Genomic DNA, 24,453 nt, shown 5'->3' with positions numbered 1-24,453 from the left:
TTCAAAAGTAATTAGTTACTTAGTTACTTAGTTACTTTTTAAAAACCTGATTTACAACCTGAATAGGTGATAAAGCGATAGATCTTTCAGCCCAATTCTACTTTTTCTGCATAATCCATCATACAAAATGTAATCAAATGGAAATGTCTCTTTTTAAAACTTGTTTTATTAGTTTTAATCTTTTAACTTTATGCATCAAGCAAAAATTTAATTATATGCAACATTCTCTGACTGGAAGAAATTTGTTTAACATTTAAACCTATTTTCTGCACATTCCAGCACATAAAATAAAATATTTTTTTGTGTTTACACTCACTCTTTCAAATAGATGCAAGTAAAACACAGCAGAAAATAAATAAAGTCAAAGGCTAGTTGCTCTATTTTCACCTGTAAAGTAGGACGGGAGTAGGCGGAGGTTTAGCCTGGTGCAGGTGTGCCGCAGCGGTCAGTTGAAGACTCCGCGAGTTTCTCTGTGAATTTCCCATTACAGTCATAGCGCACTCGGCACTTGCTTGGAAGTTAAGGGTTTTTTTTCGCTGTAAAAAGAAGTTTTCTTCCCACGCACAACGGACACTAATGTTTTTGTCACTTTTTATGGAATCAAACTCAAAATAAGGTCAGTACTTCCACGCTTTAAACGCTGCATGCTACACTCTGTCGCGCACTCGATATATTATGATCTGCAGACAGCTGTTGTCACGAACGTCGCACTCGCTTACGTCACTGTCATGAGACGTTCTCGCAAAAAATCACGGTTTTAGTAACGCAGTAACGCAGCGTTCCTACGTGAAAGTAACGGTAATCTAATTACCGTTTTTGCAATAGTAATCCCTTACATTACTCGTTACTTTAAAAAAGTAATCAGATTACAGTAACGCGTTACAAGTAACGCGTTACTGCCCATCTCTGGTGGTGAGGAGGTGTGCTTACCAACTTTCACCACCTGGGGCCTGTTTGTGAGGAAGTTTAGAATCCATCTGCAGATTGGTGTTCCAAGCCCAAGGTCGACGAGCTTCGTGGCAAGTTTTGAGGGGATGGTGGTGTTAAATGCCGAGCTGTAGTCGATGAAGAGCATCCTTGCATATGTATTCCCTTTCTCCAGGTGAGTGAGGGTGGTGTGTGTTGCCAGGGCGATGGCATCCTCTGTGGCTCTGTTTGTCCGATAGGCAAACTGAAGAGGGTCCAGTGTGTCAGGGAGGGAGGAGGTCCAGTGTGTCAGGGAGGGAGGAGCAGATGTGACCTTTGACCAGCCGCTCCAGGCACTTCATGATGACGGATGTCAGTGCAACAGGACGGTAGTCATTCAGACAGGAGACCACTGATTTTTTGGGAACGGGAATGATGGTGGATGCTTTGAGGGACGTGGGGACCACTGACTGCCTCAGGGAGAGGTTGAAGATGTTGGTGAACACCTGTGCCAGCTCGTCTGCACACACTCTGAGTAGCCGGCCTGGGATGCCGTCCGGTCCTGGAGCTTTGTGAGGATTGACCTTTTTAAAGGTCCATCTCACAGCTTCTGTTTTCAGAGTTAAAGTTGCAGCCTCACTGTCCTCCTGTGGGTAGAGGATCTGCTCTCTGTTGTCTGCATCAAAACGAGCATAGAAGTTGTTAAGCTTGTCTGCGAGAGATGCAGTGGGCTGAACACTGACTGTGTTGACCTTCTTCACTACATCACTTTTCATCACTACAGCCGTCTTCTTCTGTTTGTCTACCACCACTATGTCCGGTTGGTTAGCCACCACCATTTTGTCCGTCTGTATATGCTGTATATCCTGGTAGTGTGGATCAGTGAATCGATCTCTCGTTCACTCTTGGCATACAGCTTGATGTCATCCATGTACAGGAGGTGACTGACAACTGCTCCGTTCCATAGTCGGTATCCGTAGCCAGTCTTGTCAATGATCTCACTGAGGGGATTCAGGCCTATGCAGAACAGCAGTGGGGACAGAGCGTCTCCTTGGTAGATCCCGCACTTGATGGTGACTTGTGCTATGGGTTTGAAGTTGGCGTCTAGTGTTGTACGCCACATCCCCATTGAGTTCCTGATGAAGGCTCTTAGGGTCCTGTTGATCTTGTACAATTCTAGGCATTCCAGTATTCAGGTGTGGGGCATTGAGTTATAGGCCTTCTTGTAATCAATCCAGGCAGCGCACAGGTTGGTCAGCCTAGTCTTGCAGTCTCGACTGACTGCTCAGTCTACCAGTAGCTGGTGTTTTGCACCTCTGGTATTCTTGCCCATCCTTTTCTGTGCCCCACTCATGTATTGAGCCATATGCCTGTTCATCTTAGCCACTATGATGCCTGACAGGAGCTTCCACGTGGTGCTGAGGCAGGTTATTGGTCGGTAGTTGGAGGGGACCGGTCCCTGAGGATCAGGTCTGTCCAGCCTTCGGTTAGCTGTTCTGGGTGTCTCTCGTCAACTAGCAGCTGGTTCATTTGTGCTGCCAGGCACTCGTGGAGTGCAGTCAGCTTCTTTAGCCAGTAGGCGTGAACCATGTTGGGGCCTGGTTCTGTCCAACTCTTCATACTAGAGACCCTTTCTTGGATGTCTGCCACTGTGATGGTTACTGGACCCTGTTCAGGGAGGTTGCTGTGGTCTGCCTTCAGATCTACTAGCCACTGAGCGTTGCCGTTATGGGTTGCATCCTCCACCCATATGCCGTTCCGGTATTGTTCCGTCTCCAGCCTTGGTGGTGCTGTTTTTATATTGCTCCTCTGCCACTGAGAGTACACCTTGGCTGGTTCTGTGGAGAACAGCTGGTTTATTCTCCTGCCTTCGATCTCTCTAGGGTACCTCTTCAAGCGGCTGGCCAAGGCTGTGAGTCGTTGCTTGGCAGTTTCCAAGGCCTCAGGTATGGACAGCTTGCTGTACTTCTTAGGCACCTTCTTCGTCACACCTTTCTGCAGTTCTGATAGTTGGCTAACCTCCCTCCATGCTACCTTGATCTTAGCCTCTATCCTCCTTCTCCATGGAGAGTACTGTTCCTTGTGGCTGTTCAACTTGTAGCCAAGCATCTCACTGATTACTGCTGCTGTGGTGTAGATCAGCTTGTTAGTCTCAGTAATGGTGGCTGTAGGTATCATCCGTAGTGCTGCATTAACATCATCTAGCAGACCTTCTGAGGGTACTTCACGTAGTCTTGGTAACCGGCTACGGGGGATCCAGGTTTCAAGCTTGGCCATGATCCTATCTTTCAGGTCAGTTCCTCTCACACTCAATGATCCTTTTTTTATCTTGGGGCTTGGCACCCAATCTCGGGTGGGGGTGATGGTATCACCCCCACCCAATCTCGGGTGGGGGTGATGGTATCACCCCCTGACCTGGCGTCCTGGCTCCCCCTTACCGTAGCCTTTATGTTGTACCTCATCAATCTCTAGCTTTGAGAGCAGTCCCTTCTTTCGAATGTTGGAACACTGAGGGACTAGTTGTTTTGCCGACATTGTGGATGTTGGGTATCGAAGAATCCATAGGTCCCTCATCCTATTCATGTAACCCAATCCGCCAGGGTTACTTGCATAGTAGCATTCCAAGAACGCCCTATTTTCATCTCTTGCCCACCGATGACTTCTTGTTCCAGTAGCCCACTTCTCGTCAGGGTGCCCTGGTTCCTCAACACCTGACGCGGACCTTGTTGATCCAGGCGATGTCCGAGCCGGCATGCCTTCATATGTATCTGTCTCGCTCATGTCTGCGGTAGGCTCGTTTAGCATGGGGGGTCTAGCCTTAAGACCCTTACTGGATAAAGTGCAGAAGATCCATAGAGGCTGGGGTCTGTCACACCAGGCAAGACCCCAGGTGCAGGCTGTGTAAAGATGCCCCTGAGACAATCCAGCACATAACAGCAGGGTGTAAGATGCTGGCAGGCAGGGCATACATGGAACGCCATAACCAAGTGGCCGGCATAGTATATAGAAACATCTGTGCCGAATATGGCCTGGAAGTCCCAAGGTCAAATGGGAGACGCCCCTTAGGGTGGTGGAGAATGACCAAGCTAAGATCCTGTGGGACTTCCAGATACAGACGGACAAAATGTTGGTGGCTAACCAACCGGACCTAGTGGTGGTAGACAAACAGAAGAAGATGGCCATAGTGATAGACGTAGCAGTTCCCAATGACAGCAACATCAGAAAGAAGGAACACGAGAAGCTTGAGAAATACCAAGGGCTCAGAGAAGAGCTGGAGAAAATGTGGAGGGTGAAGGTAACAGTGGTCCCAGTGGTAATCGGAGCACTAGGTCCGATGACTCCCAAACTAGGCGAGTGGCTCCAGCAGATCCAAGGAACAACATCGGAGATCTCTGTCCAGAAGAGCGCAGTCCTAGGAACAGCTAAGATGCTGCGCAGGACCCTCAAGCTCCCAGGCCTCTGGTAGAGGACCCGAACTTGAAGGATAGACCGCCCACAGGGGGGAGCGGGGAATTTTAATTTGTATCATATTTGCTACAGGCCTGGGTGTGTGTTTGTGTATAGTGATAGAATTTCACTTTGTCATTATGAGGTATTTTGTGTAGAATTTTGCTGTGAGAAAGAATTCAGTCTGTATCATGTCATGTGCAACAAATGAAGCGCTATAAATACTATACTATAGAATACTATGAATACTTTCTGGATGTACTGTAAATAATGTTTTAGATGATTTACAGTTTTCATTCATCATATACATGCAAACATTTCTGGAAATGTTACCATAAACATCAAAATAATTGTTTACAAACCCAATATTAATCATTTAGTAAACATTTAATGATCATTTCAATATCTTTAATACTAAAATGAAAAAATAGTATTTAATTAACAATTAATCAAGAAAAATTAAACTATAGCAAAATTATCACTACATCTTGGCTCATGGCACTCATAAATGTTACACAGTACATCAGCTTTGTTCCTGACCTTGAAAATTCCTCAGAGATGTTCTAGTGTATTGATGGCTGTCACTGTCACTGCTGTTACATATGCAAGAGAACGGATCTGAATATGTAAAATACACACACAGGATGCATCGAATCTACAGTGACTTTCTGACATCACCTCTCAAATGGCAAGCTAGGAGACAGGTGCCAGTGAAACAAATATTGTTTGACTGGCCCTCTTTAAATCCACATTCACATGCATACTCATACAGAAAAGTGGGAGCAGCAGCCAGTCGCAACAGACAAGGCTGTTCTCCTGATGTCGTTTGCATAATGGTAAAATCACTACCTCATATGATTGTTACTGTAGCCAGTGGTGACACAGTTCTCTGCTGAATCCTATTACGAGGAAGGTAAACACAGAGAAAAAACTAAGAATCGAGATGAGAGAAACAAAATACAGGAAGAATGAGAAAGAGAGAGAAGAAGAATGACCACTGGAAAACTCTACAGGGAACAAATGAAAGATGGGACAAAACGGATGTGAAGGAGATGAAAGGAGCTGTGGGAGAGAAAAGAACCACAGCAGCCTTTATCTGCATTTCTGTGAGTGTGTGTGTGTAAGGGATTTTTTTTCTCTGTTTATCAAGAGCAAAGCAACTGAGATCGGCGCACACTGATAGAGCTGCCCCACTCCACATTCTTCTTACTTCCATGCGCTCACACTGGGTGTACAACCACAGTTTTCTGCTGGTACTATGGGCCACTGAGCAGACCTCTGGACTCACAGACAGTGTTGGCACAGTTGCTGAGAAAAGGGGGAAGTGGTTTTTGATTATATCACAGCCCAGTGACCACTCTTATAATGCATGGCTGAAGATTGCATTTGTTTCCACACTTTGTCACCGAGCTCTAAAAGGTTGATGATAATAAAACTTTCCTTCTCTATATATCTTACTGTTAAGTGGTCAAGAGGTGACTCTGTCATTAATTAAGTTTTTATTTTCATAAATGATTTAGGAAACCGATATTTCCAACACTTTCAAGTCCATGCAAACCCACAGAATAAATGGTGTAAAAACCGTGATAAATAGTAAAAATGGTCAACTACAATGGAAAATATGTAGTAGTAGTGAGTTCATAAAATTATTTGAAAAAACTTCCAAAGTTTTACTGCACACTACAGTTTTCTTTTGAACTCACGTGTGATTATTGTAATTACTGATTACATACTAACCAATCCAGTATTCTGGACAGATCGTACCAGCACAGTGCTCCAAGGAAGAAGCAGGACACACTGGAGAGATTATGTGTCATGTCCGGTTTCTCTCCCTTATTTTTAATGACACATTAAATTTGCAAAAAGATATGACTGTTTAGCTGGCTTTGAGGGGTGTTTTTGCTTCTTTGTTCCATTGGATCCAGTTCAGGTTACAAAAGCCACTTTTTCATCAGTTAACTACCTGGATCAACTCGCCACGACTAGACTCTGAATGACTGGTTTTCCTTCACAATTTGGTACCTCCATATCCATTTGGTCATTGCCAAAGCAACGCTTCCGAGTGTCCGATGATGTAAATAATATGCGACACAAACGCTACAACAAAGGTGGACATCGACGTGATGACATACCTGCTGCTCAGTCTGTGGTTCCCGATGGTTAGGGACAAATGCAATCGCATGGTAGGATGCTGTAAATGGACCAAACCTTAGTCAGAAGAACAACTGAGATAATCCATCCACAATACGAGGTTAGTCATTAATATACTGCTGCATTTTTAATTTATTTCATTTTATTTAACCTTTATTTAACCAGGAAGATCCAATTGAGATTAAAAACCTCTTTTTCAAGGGAGACCTGGCCAAGATAGGCAGCAGCAAGTGTCTCACAGTTACAGAAATTACTCAATTAAACACAGGCAGCAACAACGCAAAAATAAATGAAAAAATAAAATAAAATTCAATAAAATTCAGTAAAATTCAATAAAGTTCAAATTAAAATAAGAAATCAGTTAATAAAAGTAAGGGTTTAAAAACTGAGCTTTAAAATGAACAGCGGTAATAAAAAACGAGAGAGACCGAGAGTGATCACTGACTGTTTTTAGGGCTTGTTCAGATTAAATAGAACAAGATACAAAGCATTTTGGCCCAGAAGCAGGGTTCATATGTCATCACTTAAAGACCGGATATCCCACCTGCTGTGAATTATTATTATTAGTCATTATTATGACTTGTCACACCCTAATTATGACAGTTTAAATAAATAACATTCATATAAGAAATAAAATTGTCTCGTGTAAACTGTATGTGGTGTTACATAGCCCTATACTACTGTACTTTAATGTCGGTCATAAGGGTGGTACTTCAAGAGCCATATATTTTATGAGGTGTTACTCATTGTGAAAAGTTTGAGAACCACTGCAGTAGACTAGCCCCAGTCACTGTAGAGAACCATCAACTGTAGGACTCAATGTGTTTTATTGCTTTCACACACCTCTGCCTTCCTACCCACATGACACAGCCAGCTGCCCCTGTCACTCCCCATCCTCACAGGACTTGAGAAGAAGATGTGAGGTAATTCTTCAGGAGATAAAAGATAAGGAAGGCACCAGAACCAAATACTGTTTCACCCTACAATCTATGTTGATCTTCACACTTCTTTACATTGATCTTCACGAGATCACTGGGGCTGTGTGAAGTCCTCTCCTGTTTCAAAACAATCCACAATTATCCTAGTGCCCAAGAAACCATCAATCACTGGGTTCAGTGACTACAGACCTGTCACCCTGATGTCTGTAGTCATAAAATCCTTTGAGAGATTGGTATTGATCTACATGCAAGCCATCACATGCCCCCTGCTAGACCCCCTGCAGTTTGTTCAATGGATGATGCTGTCAACAAGGACTACACTTCGTCTTACCACATCTCAACTGCCCTGGTAGATGTGCAAGGATCCTGTTTGTGGACTTCAGTGGATCTTGTGGACCATCATCCCTGACATCCTCCACTCCAAACTCACTCAGGTCACTATCTCAGCTTCCATCTGTCAGTGTATCACAAACTTTGTGACAGACAGGAAGCAGCAGGTGACAAGGGGAAGAATCTTATCCAGCACCTGAAAAATCAGCACTAGGACCACTCAGGGAGGCACCCTCTGTACTTTATGATTTTGACAGAAAGGTCTTTTAAGGTACAGTCATTTGAGTAGAGGGAGAAGAGCAAAATTTGGAAATGACATGATGGCCAACTGAGTTATCGAGGATGATGATGGCTCTGCATAAAGATGTGGGGTTCTACAATTCTAAACTGCAATGATCCAGTCTGTTCTCTGCTAATCCGTCACTGTATGTTTTGGATGAGCCACCAAACAGGACAAGAACAGACTACGACAGACAGTGAGTGAGTGAGAGCTGTTTGGTGGTGTGCAGTTGTGGGTCAGCAGAGTGAAGAGAAGGGGGCTCAACACACATCCTTGGGGAGCCCCCATATTCAGTGTTCTTCTGCTGGAGGTGTTGCTGCCGACCCGTACTCTCTGCAGTCTTCCTGTCAAGAAATCCAGCAGCCAGTTACAGAGCGAGGTGCTGATCCCCAGCAGATCCAGTTTGTGAATGACTTGCTGGGGAATGATCGTGTTGAATGCTGAACTGAAGTCTTGATTTGATGCATAACTAACCCTTCAAGCCACCTCATAATGATGGAAGTGAGTGCAACTGGATGATAATCGTTAAAGCAAGAGGGAGATGACTTCTTTGGTACAGGAATGATGGTGGAGGCTTTGAGGCATGCAGGAACGACAGCCTGGTTCAGTGATGTATTAAAGATGTCTGTGAAGACATCTGTGAGTTCGTGGGGCTTTGCGTGTGTTGATCCTGGCAAGGGATCTCCACACACTGTCTGGGGATAGTGTCACCACCTGGTTGTTGCGGGGGGGATGGAGTCTTCTGTGCGGGGATGTAGTTTTGTGCCTCAAAGCGAGTGAAGAATGCATTTAACTCATCCAGAAGTGGGGGTCACTGATGGTAGATGCCCCCAATGTTTCCACTGTGGGCGAGATCTAGTAGCAGGGGTCACTGATGGTAGATGCCTCCAAAGTAGTCCGCTGTTCCTCAGTGTGATTCGTAGCTTTTCCGTGATTGAAAAATTTGTGGATTTGCTTCTCTTTATTTTGAGAAGGAACTCACGACCGTATGAGCATTGTGAAAAACAAGAAAAATAGCAAAACAAGGATGGGAACACTGTTTTGTCGGGACAGGGAGCAGCCACTCTGTGTGTGTCTGCACCTCCATCTTGAAAACTGAGCAAAAGTTAGCTAAGATGTCCAAGATCATATTCATATAGGCTATAAATCATATGTTTATAGCCTTATCTCTATCTCTAATCTTAAAAGTAGAGATAGTGTCTGTCTCTTGAATCTAAACTGGGAGTTGGTTCCATAGAAGAGGGGCCTGAAAACTGAAATACAGGCAGAAACTAAATCTTCCTAAACCTGTATTGAAGACATGGAGGCACCCTAGTAATGACGCTGCAGAGAATCTGCAGGCATGTCTGGACTGCGCTGACTGGGAGGTGTTCAGAACTGCTATCAACAGTTTGAAAGAGTATACAGATGCTGCGATGTCCTACATCAGCTTCTTTGAGGATAGCTGCATACCATCACGTACCACGGTGAGTTATAATAATGACAAACCCTGATTCAATGGTAAGCTAATTAGGCTAGGGCTGGGAGAAGTGTTTGGGAGTGGGCACAGAGACAGCATCCCAGCATCAAAGTACAGGTTTAGCAAGGTAGTAAAATATGCTAATCAGTTTACTCACAGAAACTGCAACAGGAGTTTTCAGCTCATGACTGCTTCTGTCTGGAAAGGGCTCTGCAAATTAACCAACTACAATCTTAAAGCCCAGGTTTTGCAGCTTTTACTGTTGCTTTGACAATCAATGGAAAAGTCCTGTTAACTACCCACCCTGTAGTTACAGCACCTGCGTCTTCCCAGTCCCATCACATCCACCATTTACAAAGACCCCTAACTGCTCACCCAATAAGAAGTTTATCCACAGGGCCAACATGCTGTTAACATGACCCTGTACATCATCCTTCAGTCTGTGGACTCTGCAGGAACTTATTCCAGGTTACTTTTAATACAGTCATCCCTATTCTGCTACAGGACAAGCTCTCAGAGCTGAATATGCCTGCTTCCACTTGCAGATCGATTATTAACTTTTTGTCTGACATAAGGTAACATGTCATACTGGGCAGACATGACTTGAACTTTCAGTCCATCAAACCTCTGAAGTTTGCAGATGACACCAACCTTATTGGGATCAGGTGGAGATGAGGTGCCAAGCGGAATGAGATTGACAGTGTGATGACCTGGTGCAGTAACAGCAACCTGGACCTCAATGCTGCCAAAACCTTAGAGATGATAGTGGACTTCAGGTTGAACCCAACACCCAAGCTAAGGCATTCTTTCTACAATAGAAATCAAATATTCTGCAGATAGTTCACGTGTTGCAGAAGTTCCCACAAATGTGAACCTTGTAGGTTGCTTTGCTTTCACTCTTCTGTCCAGTTCATCCCAAACCAGCTCGATGGGGTTTAAGTCTGGAGACTGTGCTGGACACTCCATATTTTCAAGCTTGTTCTTTTTTCCTGAGGTAGTTCTGGCATAGCTTGGACTTGTGTTTTGGGTCATTATCTTTCTGTATGATAAACCCCTGACCAACTAGACACATACCAGAGGGTACTGCATGATGCTGCAGAATGCTGTGGTAGCTGCTTTGGTTTAGGGTGTACAAGTCACCCACCCTGGATCCAGCAAAACAGCCCCAGACCATCACATTTCCTCCTCCGTGTTTGACATGTTTGACCTTCTTCCAGTCTGCAGTAGTCCAATGGCGGTGTTTTATGGCCCAGACAAGCCTCTTTGTCTTATTCTGACGTCTTCGTGCTGCAACTCGTCCTGCCAAACCTGCAGCTTGAAGTCTTCTCTTCACAGTTGAAACTGAGACTTGCTTATACGACCACTACTAAGCTGTGCTTGAAGCTGTTGTCCTGTGAGCCTCCTATCACACAAGCTGTTAACTCTCAGAAACTTGTCCTCTGATTCAGTTGTGGTTTTGAGTCTTCCAGACCTCTTCCTGTCAGTTTGTCTCTGAGTGCCTTTGGATGGTGAAGGAAACTATTCTCATTGACACCTTGACTTTCTTTGCAATTTCTCTGGAGGGAAGACCTACACTTTTAACTGTTATGATGGTTTGTCTCTCCGTCATTGTTAACTGCCTTTTTCTCGCCATTATTGTAGCAACACACTACTCTCTGTAGAACAATACTGTTCAACTGTGTTCCAACACTGGTTTTATACAGACAGAGGGGGTTGTAAGTAATCCAGAAAAGTTCAAACACCTGTAGGAATTAGTAGCACCAGCTTTTAAGACTTTATCAACCTCCGTTGCTGAAGAACAGCTTTAAATTGTTAACCTATTTTGTGTTCCCTGAAAAAGGCCTTTTTGTTTTTTTCTGAAATATACATTATTTTTCAGTTTTGCGTAACCATACCTTTTTTTTAAATGTCTGCCAGTTCACCACCTAGCTTTGTACAATTTCAAGCTATTCACTGGACTTAAATGACTTGAACTGCAATAAACCACTGGAAAAAATGGGGTTTTGACCAGTGGTGTAGGTGATCTGCCTTCCCTACAAGACCTGTACACCTCCAGGACACTGAGATGGATGGGAAGATTGCTGCCGACCCGATCATAAACCGTTTGTGACACTCCCCTCTGGCAGGTAGCCACTAGAACCAACCAACACTAGAACCAACACCTTACGGCAAAAGAATTACTTACTTTCCCCAGACTATCTGACTACTTTATAATGTCCCCTCACCCCAATCACTGCTCAGTTAATGTGCAACCATAACAAACTTATTTACTCAGGTGATAAAAAGTTTGCACAATGGATACATTAAAAATACTTTGCACATCATGTCCCACCTATATTTAACCCCCCCATTGTATACCTATTTTCTAATTGTATCTATATCTATAGGTAGTCAGTATATATTCCTTCTTTTGTGAGCATTAATGTTTAATATTTTACATCTTTCTATAGATATTTATAAATTATATATACTTTAAATACCATATATTCTGTTTCTGTGCCACTGTTTTTTTTTTTCAGCATGACACCCCAACAAATTTTGTGTTTGCGTACAAACTTGGCAATAAAAGCGATTCTGATTCTGACAAGTGACATCTGCAGTGTTTCCGCACCACTGCTGTTGTTGTTGCTCTACTGGTTGGACTGAGCTTTCTTTTGTTCTCTTTCCCTCTTTCTCTCACTCACTCTTGCACTGTTCCTTTCCTTTTGTTGTTCTGTTTTCTTTTTAAAAAAATTATAATAAAAAAATTAAACCCTTGTGTATTTGTCATTACTGTCAGTACTAATGTACTACAATGCCCTAGACAAGTGATCTTCTTAATTTATGTATGTGTCTACCATTAGCCGGTACTGATTAAGGACCGGTAAAAAGTTGTTGATGTGCCAGCAGCCCATATTTGTGTCACCTTCAATTATGTCTTCAGACCACTGAGCCGTATAGTTATGTGTCTCTGTTTTTGCACATATTCAAGGAAACACAACTTTCTTCACACTTTGTTAACCTGATCTGATGCTAATCACATTAAATGAGAAAGTAAAAAAATAGCTGTATTATTTCAGAAGTTCTAACGTTTGTGTACTACTCCTTCACCTGTTACTTTAGTATTTTGGCTAAGGATTCGGCTTTTCATGGTTGGCTGGCAGTTAAGAGGTAGAGCATGTATTCTACTAATCTTTCTCTGTGCTGTGAGGCAACAGTAAAGGCACAAGTTTCAGAATCAGAATACTTTTTTAATCTTTAAGGAAATGGTATGGGTTACAGTTAATAAAAGTAACAGACTAAATGAACAATATAGAATATACAATACAATATATTCTATTATATTACATTATTAGTTTACAAAATATAACAATATATATTATATATATCAATATATATACACATATATATATACAGGGTGGGCCATTTATATGGATACACCGTAATAAAATGGGAATGGTTGGTGATATTAAAGTCCTGTTTGTGGCACATTAGTATATGTGAGGGGGCAAACTCCTCAAGATGGGTGGTGACCATGGTGGCCATTTAGAAGTCGGCCATCTTGGATACAACTTTTGTTTTTTCAATAGGAAGAGGGCCATGTGACACATCAAACTTATTGGTAATGTCACAAGAAAAACAATGGTGTGCTTGGTTTCAACCTAACTTTATTCTTTCATGAGTTATTTACAAGTTTCTCTTTGTTCACAGACATTAACATGTCAAAGAGGTTAACACGTGAGGAGCGGATCGAAATTGTGTTGATATCTGGTGAACGCAGTAACCGGGTCATTGCAGCAGATATCAATGCAAGACACCCTCCGAGACCACCCATCTCCCATGCTACAGTTAGCAAACTGCTTGCTAAGTTTCGTGAAACTGGTTCAGTGTTGGATATGCCAAAATGTGGACGCAAGAAAACTGTCACTAATGAAGAAACATCAGTGGCTGTCCTAGCTTCATTCAGCAAGAGCCCACAGCTTAGCACTCGCCGCATGTCACTGGAGAGTGGCATTAGTCGAACATCCCTTCGGCAGATATTAGCTACTCACAAATACTTACAAACTCCAGCTACTGCAGCATCTCAACGAGGATGACCCAGATCGGCGCACAGAATTTGCAGAATGGGCAAAAAAAAAATTGGAACAGGACCCTCAGTTCACGCAGAAGATTTTGTTCAGTGATGAGGCAAATTTTTATGTGAATGGTGAAGTTAACAAACAAAACCACCGCTATTGGTCTGACACTAACCCACATTGGATGGATCCCTCCAAGACTGTTGGAACAACAAGAGTGATGGTTTGGTGTGGTATATGGGGTACAACGATAGTGGGTCCATTCTTCGTCAATGGAAACCTCAAGGCCACTGGATATTTGAAATTGCTACATGATGATGTGTTTCCCTCTTTATGCATTGAAGCTGGCACGTTCCCTGAGTTTTTCCAGCAAAATGGTGCACCACCACATTATGGGTGCCAGGTCCCAGCATTCCTAGATGAACAGTTTCCTGGAAAGTGGATTGGTCATTGTGGGCCAGTTGAATGCCCCCCAAGGTCTCCCGATCTGACCCCCTTAGACTTTTATCTTTGGGGTCATCTGAAGGCAATTGTCTATGGTGTGAAAATACGAGATGTGCAGGTTCCATTGACAATCCAACACAATGGGCAGCACATTGAACACATTTTATAAGTGGTCAGAAACTTGTAAATAACTCATGAAAGAATAAAGATACGTTGAAACCAAGCACACCATTGTTTTTCTTGTGACATTACCAATAAGTTTGATGTGTCACATGGCCCTCTTCCTATTGAAAAAACAAAAGTTGTATCCCAGATGGCCGACTTCTAAATGGCCACTATGGTCACCACCCATCTTGAGGAGTTTGCCCCCTCACATATGCTAATGTGCCACAAACAGGACTTTAATATCACCAACCATTCCCATTTTATTACGGTGTATCCATATAAATGGCCCATCCTGTATATCAAGAACATTACAGAGGTGAAATAAATGATTGACATTTAACTGTAACCTGTGAAACTTGTGCAAAATTATTGCACTCTGTACTTGTGCTTTAGATGGAGTTGTACAGGGAGATGACCATGGGCAGGAATGATTTCTGGTGTTGTTCAGTGGTGCTTTTTGGTAATCTCAGTCTCTCCTTTAATGTGCTACTGTGAATAGCCAGCATGTCATGGAGTGGGTGGGAGGTATTATCCAGCATTGTCTTGGACAACATCTGCCTCTCAGATACCACCCTAATGGAGTCCAGCTCCGTCCCCACAACATTACTGGCCTTACAGATCAATTTATTTAGTCTGTTGCGACCCTCAACCTCCTGCCCCAGCATGCAACAGCATAGAGGATAGCACAGGCCACAACAGAATCGTAATAAATGTCCGACATATGTTGAAGGACCTCAGCCGCCTCAGAAAATAGAGACGACTCTTGCCCTTCCTGTAGAGTGCAGTGGTGTTTTTAACCCGGTCCAGTTTATTGTCTATGTGTACTACTTTATAGTTCTCCACAATGTCCACACTGACTCCCTGGATTGAAACATGGGTCAAGGGTTTCCTGGTCCTCCTAAAGTCCACAATCAGTTCTTTGGTCCTTGGCAGACTCAGACTCGACAGGAACAGTTTATGAAAGACTCCACAAAGCTGGAGGGCACAGCCGTTGAGGACATGAAGACTCACCCCATCTGGTCCAGGAGACTTGCCTGAGTGGAATCTTCTCATTTGTCTCCGAACCTGATTGTGAGTGAAAGTGATGGGTGGGGGAGGGGTGTCAGGACTTTTAGAGGAGGCAATGGTTCAGTGTAGAAAGAGAGAGAGAGAATGGTGTGGCTGTGGATTGCAGGCTGGCTATGAGTAAATCAGCAAGAAGTTGAGCATCTACTGCAGTGTTGAATCTGTTGAAAAACAGGTTATGTAGTCAGTGAGGTTCACAAAGTTTCTCTCACTCTGTCACGTCAAAACAGCCCTGTAGTTCTGCTAAAACCTTCAGATCTGACTTACCCAATGGAAGGAGGAAGGAGGAACTGTATGTATCCTTGATATTAACATACAGCAAATTCTCTCCCCCTTGGTGGGATACACCACATACTGTGTGAAAGTTGGTAGTGTAGTGTCCAAGACGACATGGTTGAAGTCACCCGAGATAGAAATGAAGGCGCTCGGGTGCTGAGTCTGTAACTGAGCTATAGCGGAGTGAATAGTGTCACATGCAGCTGTGAGGTTATCCGAGGGAGGACTATAAACAGTCACCAAGATTACATGGGTAAATTCTCACCACCGGTTATTAACAAAAATGGCAAACCCCCCCTTCATTCTGCTTACTGCTTGCAGCACTGTCCCTGTCGGCCCAAACAGTGTGGAAGCCTTCCACTGATGCATCGTCATCGGGAATATCCTGGTGAATCCGTGACTTGGTGAAACATATATAGCTATACTCCTGATATTCCTTCTGACTCCGTGCTAGCGCTGTTAGCTCATCCATCTTTTTTGCTAGCAACTGAACGTTTCCCATTATAATAGACAAAAGACATGGTTTGACCCTATTTCTCTCTTTAAGCCTGCCCTGTCTCGCTGTCTCCTTTCTTCTCCTCTTCTGTCCTCCATCTCTGCATCCTTGGTGCTTTTGTCTCCAGATTTCAGCTGGTACTTCCATGGGTACTTCCTGATTGATAAGCCGGCTGGCTTCAGGACGATCAGCTGATCTCTGGAGTAACCAACCTGTCCAGTGTTAGCTGCTACACCACAGTTCCATTGCACAATGAAAGTAACAGTTCCACTGCAACAAGCAGAACAAAAACTGTCTTGATCCAAATGTTTAAAAAAAAAAAAAACAGACAAACACTCTAAGTACTAAGTAAAGGACAGAGAAAAAAGCAGGAGCAACTGAAACAGCCTGCATGCTGGTTGACATATGCACACTCGATGTGCACACAATTTTACTACAGATGTGAAGAACTGTTCATTATTTAGTCATGCAACATGTGCATTGTCATTAAGGACGAACCCAGGTGTAAATATTAGAATTTACTCTATTAAGTAGAAGAAGTACATTACAAAAACTCTCCCTATATTTTTTTTCTGTAGTAGCAACAACAGTGTATGGTATTTCATTGTTTGGTGTATGATTCTTCATCCAAAACTCCCACAGGCTCCCACAGGCTCCCCCTATTACCTTCAGTTTACCCAATTTATCAGGTCAATATCTTTTCTGTCTAATCTTTCCTAAACAGCTACTGCCAACAACTACAGCTTACTAAAGTTTCATTCAAATGTAAAAATCTGAAGTGATACCACTACTGCTAATACACTGTGTATAAGACAGCAGTCAGAGGTGGAGGTCATGGAAGTCACTGGTCAATGAATCTGGCTCTCAGGGCCTTTTTCACAAGTGAAGGGAGAGCGGAGTAGGAGACTGTGGGATCAAATGGCATGTGCAGTCTGTTGTGGTAGAAAGAGCTGAATGTAAAAGCAAAACTGTACTGTTCTTACCCTCACTTATGACCTGCTCTGGCTCTGGTTAGTGACTGAAAGAATGAGTCAAGTGGTGTCTGCAATCTACCCACAGCTTTCTCCTAGAGATAGGGTGAGGAGTTAGGTCATTCAGGAGGGGCTCAGATTAGAGCCACTACTCATTCACTTTGAAAGGAAACATTGGTAGTAGGTAATAACTTTGAAATTACCACATTATTGTGTTCTTATTTCTATTACCACTTTATTACCAAGCTGTATTTGCATAGTGGTTGGGCTCTTATTATCCATTTACATAAATTTCAGTGTAATATTACTCAGCTCTAATGACTGTTGCTACCATGATATTACTTGGATTTTTAGTGGTCATTACTTTGGTAATTGCATGGTAATAAACTAAACTGCCACATTATTACTAGGGCTGGGTATCGTTACTGATTTCTATAATCGATTTGATTCCAGTTCATAAGGTCCCGAATCAGTTCAATCCCTGATTCGATTCCATTTGGTTCGATTTGAATCAGGGAAATTTTCCTCAGACAGTCAGAGATATTATAATTCTGATCATTTATCAGTACTGACACTTTTGAGACTTCATCAGAGGTGTAAGCATCACAGCAGATGCCTTTGTGCCAAAGTAACTGAGGACAAAACAGAAAAACATTCTCCTGGCCTGGCTTTTTATAGCAGATAACCTTTATCTTTTGCATAAGATATGCTCTATTTTTTAACATGTTTCTACTTGATCCCATCCTTCCACTATGTAGGCCTCATTGTTAAATCACCATTGGTATCTCAGTTGGGACCCAGTTTGATGTTGCTTGGTGAAGTTTGGTAGAAATAGATCAAACTGAGATCTGTTTTGGTTTTGTTTTGCAGATTCCTCTGATCAAAGTTTGAGGGCAGCTCCCCACTGTGACCAAACAGAACCAGATGACTGCTGTGATTAGGCGACTCCATTGGAATTCACAGAAAAACACAAGAACAGAGGTATGTGCATATATGTGTATTCATACTGGTGGTGGTTCCTAACAGCTGCCTCTTGGAAGCAAGATATGAATGCTGACCATTCAACAGAGGAGGTCCTATGCTTTGCTAATGAAAAACAGTACCTATATGAGTATTTAACTGAACAGTTATACACAATAATCTATATGTCATCCTACATCAAGCACGACAGTTTGGTGCAGGTCATCCATACAACATGTAAACACATTACCCCAGTTGGTTATTAACTTGAAACGATATTGGGAAAAAACACCAACAGCAAAAGCAAAGATTGCACTGTAGCGGTTTGATGCTGTTCTTGTTGTTCTCCGTGTGGGTTCCTCTCTGCATTTTAAAATTTCCTGAAAATCATCTTTACAACAGCTAGCCAAATGACGAGTCTCAATGAGTTAGGTGTGTCACTGTCGAAGTCTTACATCCCATTTTGTACACTGTAATTCACTCACAATACTAATGAAACCACATTTACAGCTGATTTTACACATTTATAGGCTATATAAAAGGTTAAAGACTAAAAATGAAGCACACCTATTTATTATATGGACACAAAGAAAAGTAGGTCGAGAAGACACGACCAGTCACCAGATCATATAACTTTATGCTCACCACTTCAACTGTTCATTTGTGGAAACTGACCATGGTTGAAACCAAGCCATCGGAGTCCAGCGGTGACTCCAGGCTGCTTGGAAGGGTGGCGAGAGTAAACCTCTGAAATATATTTATAGACTGTAACATTATACAGTTGCTCACATGCAATGTTTGAGGCCACTACACCTGCTAAAGATAACTAGGCTGTTTAAATATTTTTTCTTTCTTCCTTTCTTGCTGAAGCAGAACAGAATATTGTCATATTTTATGTGTGACCGAGAAAACTCTTTGCTGTCCATAATGAGGAAAGTCAGTGTTTTTTGTGCACCCTACTCAAGGATAATTAAAATTATCTAATAAGCACAAACTATACAAGAATCATTAGCAAGATGAAAGCCTTTTGAGTGTTCTTAGTTCTTAGTGTTATACTATACTGAATACATTGCCATTCTCCCATTCATTCCTCAGTTCAGTCATTAGTGTTAAAAGTTAGAAGAAAATAGTGTCTCATCCAGTCTTAGATATATATTTGAAGCTATACAACTTCAATAATATCTCACCCTATCCCAAACATTCTCTCCTGTCACACCAATCCTATGTCGTCCTTCACAACTATGGACCTCCTCTGTGTTCTGCCTCTTTTCCCCCTACCTGGCAGCTCCATCTTCAACAGTCTTTGTCCAGTATATCCACTATCCCTCCCCTGCACATATTCAAACCATCTCAACCTTGCCGCTGTACACATTTCTAAACATGTTAATCTTGGTCTCTCCCATTAACAATTTGTAACTACATTTTCAACTGTGGCACTTCCTGCTCAGCCTGCTGTTTTTTTGTTAGTGTCATCGTCATCAAACCATACATCTCACTACCATCTTTTAAACAGAAAGATTAGTTTCCTTTCATTCTTGCTAGTGTCAACCTCTGACAGTCATCTCCACCCACTTGCCACACCCACATTGCTTTGGATGATTGACCCAAAGCATATTTAAACTCATCTACCTTTAATATCTCTACTATTTGCATGCTCACTTTTACAGCTGTCTCCTACTCATTCGCACATGTGTTCTGTCTTGCTTCTACTGGATTCCATTCCTTTTTTTTCAAGTGCATGCTTCCACATCTCACCTCTCCCTTCCACCCGCTCCCTGCTCTCACTACAAATCACAATACTGTCTGCAAACATTATAGTTCTCGGAGACTCTTGCCTAACCTTATCTGTCAGCCTGTCCATCACTTCTGGAAACAAGAAGATGCTCAGAGCCGATACCTGATGTACCTACCACACATTTTACCACAGTCTTGCTGTCATCATAAATGTTACTCTTATGTACTTCTCTGACATTTCTGACTTCCTTATGCAGTACCAGAATTTCTCTAGACATACACCGACACAGTGCAACTAATTAATACCATTTCTGTACTACTTAACATTTTCAAAGCAAACACCTCATCTGTAGTGCTCTTTCTCAGCAAGGAACCATACTGCTCACATGCTGCTCACTGATTGCCACTGTTCTTTGTAACTTAGCTTCGAAAATGGTTTTCTTTACCTTTATGGTATGACTCATCATCGTTATCCCTCTGTAGTTTCTACAGCTCTGTACATCACCGTTGTTCTTGAAAAGATTAAACTTGCCCTCCATTCTGTAGGTTTCCTGTCTCTTTATACCTCTTCATCCTTCCCCAGGTATTTCATCATTCTTCCCTTTTAATCATTGACTCAGGCTTCACCTACTTTCTTTTCCGTACCACCAAAGCCATTCTATAGATCTGATGCTGCCTGCCTCCACCTTACATTCACCTATCTCGTTCACATTACACCTACAGAATAAGATGTTGTCCACCTGTCTACACCTTCTTTCATGTTTACTTGTTACCCTGTTCCTCACTCTTGCTAAGTTACAAAGCCATTTCTATCCTGTTTACAAAATCAATCACCATCTGTTCTTCTGCTTTCCTCTCTTCAACACAATACCTATCTAACACATCATCACCTCTGTTCCTTTCATCTACATGTCCACTGAACTCTGCTGTACTCACTAGTCTCAAGCCCCTGGTGACACTTTCCACCACTTTGTCGAACTTACTCTACAATTTTACTTTCTCTTCTCTAATATATCTACTTTAGTCTCTCCATCACATCACCCAAATGTCTCCCTTTAATAATTAAAGTCCCTACTCTCACCTCCACACTCTTGCATTTCCTTCGCTCTCCTTCTCTACCTTCTGTTCTTTGTATCACTACGACATTCCCAAGCTTCAAGCTTCTACAGGCCTTTACCATGTGTCTGCAAGCCCTGGTGAACCCAAACAGCACGCTGCCCACACAAATCTCTCATTCCACTGGCATTACACCTTGGCAGCTCCGTCTCCTCAAGTTGGCCTCTGTTTTCGGTTACAGTCCTACTTGGGCTGCCCTTGCTTCCTCAAGCTTCTAACTTAAAAGGGGGGAACTGGCTCTAGTCACCATCAGGTGACTAGAGCCAGTTCCCAAAGTCTGACCTGTATAGGCCCACCTGATCAGTGATGCTGGTTACCATGATTGCTGCAAAAGCACAAAAAGTACTCAAATAATTACTGAACTTGCACTGCATTAGCTTTTTGCCATATGGGTGTTTAGGTTTTTCTAAATTATATTCATTACTATAACTTGCCCCAATGGCTTATTTCAGCCATGGGGTCTCAGTGACTTTTGACTGGGCCTGGATTCCTGAGGCTCATGCATTATGTTGGCACTGCCCCAACAACAGCATTGTTGCATTCACATCCTTGCATCAACCTCGCACACTACCGTGCCCTGGTGTTTCCTAAATGGCCAGTATGTTCAGCACTGACTTTATACAAGGGCAATCCCAAAAGTAAGATCTCCTATTGTTTTAGACATAAAAACAACCATTTATTTTCCATAATATTTACATCATTTTAAAGCTTGAAGACTTATTTTTCAACATAATCGCCTTTTCGGTTGATGCATTTTTGTAGATGCTGTGGCAGTTTTACAATGCCCATGTCATACCTGCTCGCTGCCTCCGCGGAATCACCTGCCGGACAAATGTTCCTCCAACTTTGGCAACAGGTGGTAGTCCAGAATGTAAGGTGGGTGATGAAGTTCAAACCAAAGTTTTGCTGGAGAGCGACAGTTTGACAGGCAACGTGTGGACGCGCAGTGTCGTCCACACTTAGGAAAATAAATAAATCTTTAAGATGATGTAAATATTATGGAAAATAAACGGTTGTTTGTATTTCTAAAACAATAGGAGACCTTACTTTTGGGATTGCATATATGAATGCGAGTAACGGAAATGCGGAAATTCATTCCATCCACTATATTTAAAAAAGGGGGGGGGGGGTATTTGAGGGAAAAACAAAACAAAAACCTTATGGTGACAAGGTTACCTCTCAGTAGCACCTTACTATGTACTCCTACTGGTACCTTCATCTATTATCTCCTTGTAACTATCAAAACTTATATATATCTTTTGAAGCCACCCCAAAGTTTGATTCTGTTCATCTGGACGTAGCGTTTTCAGTGGGAGAAACATTTCGTCACTCATCCAAGTGACTTCTCCAGTCTCAGGTAACTGCAGGTTTCTCCAATCTTATAAAGAGTACATTGCATTAGGACTGGAACTAGCACCACTGGGAGGTAAATTGACTGATTCTTATCTAGCACTTTACTCTCCCAGAGTACTCAAAGCGCTCTATACAACATGCCACAGTCATCCAATCAAACCGATTCTCACAAGCACTTACTCTCAACTGACTGCTTCCTAGCTACATTCACACACATTCACACTCCGATGGATGCATCGGAGAGCAACGTGGGGTTAGTATCTTGCCTAAGGATCCTTGGCATGCAGACTGGGATCGAACCACCAACCTTGCGATCAGTAGGTGACCTGCTCTACCTCCTGAGCCAGAGGTCAGTTCCTTAATCTTTAATATGCAAATTCTCATGACTATTGATCAACAACCACTGATCAAAGCTCATTGATCAAAGCCCACTGATCAATGGCCATGAGTACCATTCACAGAGAGTTGGGGAATGGCTGCAATCACAGCATTGTAAGATGGTGACAGATGTACCCTTAGGCCCCCTCCTCGATTCAGAGATGGTCTTTCCCTTTTCACGTAAATGGCCTCCTTGACTCCGCGCTCAAACCAGCGTTCCTCCCTGTCCAGGATGTGTACATCCTCATCATTGAAAGAGTGTCCACTGGCCTGTAGGTGTAAATAGACTGCAGAGTCCTGGCTTGACGAGGAAGCTCTTCTGTGTTGTGCCATCCTCTTAGATTGTTTGGTTTCCCTGATACATAAATCCTGGCAATCCTCCTGGCACTTAACAGCGTACACTATGTTACTCTGTTTGTGTCAGGAGACCCGATCCTTGGGGTGGACTGGTTTTTGGCGCAACATGTTTTGGGGTTCAAAAGCCACAGAGACTCGCTGTTTAGATAAAATGCATCTCAGCTGTTCAGATACTCCTGACACATACAGGATCACTACAGGTTTTCGCTTAGGCAGCGGTTGTCCTTCTCTCCTGGATCGGCTGGAGCTTTCTTTAGGTGCCTTCCCAGCTTTGACAAAAGTCCAGCTGGGATAACCACATTTGCTCAGGGGCTTCTTGATGTGATGTTCTTCTGCCTCCCTGGCTGCTGTGTCTGTGGGGATGGTGTTCGCTCTATGTTGTAACATCCTGATGACACCCAGTTTATGCTCCAGTGGATGATGAGAGTCAAACCTTAAATACTGATCCGTATGCATAGGTTTACGGTACACATCAGCTTTTAGATGTCCCCCATTACTGATGGAACTCTCACAGTCTAAGAAGGCTAACCTGCCACTTTTCATATCATATTCATATTGGCCACGATGGGTGAAACTGGGGAGCCCATGGCACACCCATGTTTCTGCCTGTAGAACTGACCCTTGTATGTGAAATAGGTGGAATGAAGACACAGTTCCAGAAGCAAATACACTTGGTTGGTGCTGAGAGTGGTCCTGTTGCTGAGGTTGGTGTCATCCTGTAATCTCTTACAAACTACCTCCAACGCTTCAATGACTGGGATGCAAGTGAAGAGAGATGTAACATCGTACGAGACCATGGTTTCATCTGCCTCCATAATGACATCTCTCACCTTCTCAACAAAATCCTGGATGTGGTGTTCAGAGCTGCCTACCAATGGGTTGAGGATCAACTTTGGGGATATACTTACCTGGATGATTGAGCATGCATAAAGACCTTTTGGAGCCACATTTGTTTAGCTCTCTGTTGGTCTTTCTTCGTTGGTTGATCTGGCCTTCTGATTCTCTGCCTAGTGATTCTTAACAAGTCTATACAGGTTTCTGTTTTATTTTGTGGAACCACATGTCAAGTTTTGGGCATTTTAAGAATCCTAACTAATTAAATGCTGCACATCTTTCTTTGCACATTGTACATTAAACATCAGCTTTCTCCCCTGGTTGGCTGTCTGAATCTCATACATGACCACAAAACATTTCCCTTTATTATTCGATCGTGACTTTCCAATGCCATTTCTGCTATTCAGTTACATTATTTAAGATGGTCTTCAGAAATTATTTTTCATATTTGCTCAAGTCTCTTGATAAACACAGAGAAACATTCTTTCCTCTTGCTGTCTGGAGCCTTCCCCAGCTTCCTCTTGTTAACATGAGTTTCTCTTAGTATGCCTATTTATATTGTCTGTTGTCAGCTAACAATCATACGTTGTCATTCTGTAGAGTCAGTTATTCTTTTTGAGGGGTCCGGTCCTAAATCCTATAACAGCTGACAGTCCATTGTGCCATGATGGGTCATTGGAGTCTCATCGACAAATGTTCAATTCTTCCAATTGATCTCTTCCTGTTGAATGAACCTTA

General features: G+C 42.7%; 1 protein-coding gene across 1 annotated transcript in view; it reads left to right on the top strand.

The window, feature by feature from the left end:
• tenm3 (teneurin transmembrane protein 3) overlaps positions 1-24,453 on the top strand; it is an 869,227-nt gene that overhangs the window by 293,373 nt on the left and 551,401 nt on the right. Inside the window, exon 3 of the mRNA XM_025908309.1 lies at positions 17,854-17,964. The gene's annotated coding sequence lies outside the window, so the exon portion shown is untranslated. The remainder of the gene's footprint in view (positions 1-17,853; positions 17,965-24,453) is intronic.

This window comes from Oreochromis niloticus, linkage group LG6 (genome assembly GCF_001858045.2).
Source record: "Oreochromis niloticus isolate F11D_XX linkage group LG6, O_niloticus_UMD_NMBU, whole genome shotgun sequence".
Taxonomy (NCBI): domain Eukaryota; kingdom Metazoa; phylum Chordata; class Actinopteri; order Cichliformes; family Cichlidae; genus Oreochromis; species Oreochromis niloticus.
This window is presented reverse-complemented; position numbering and strand designations above follow the sequence as displayed.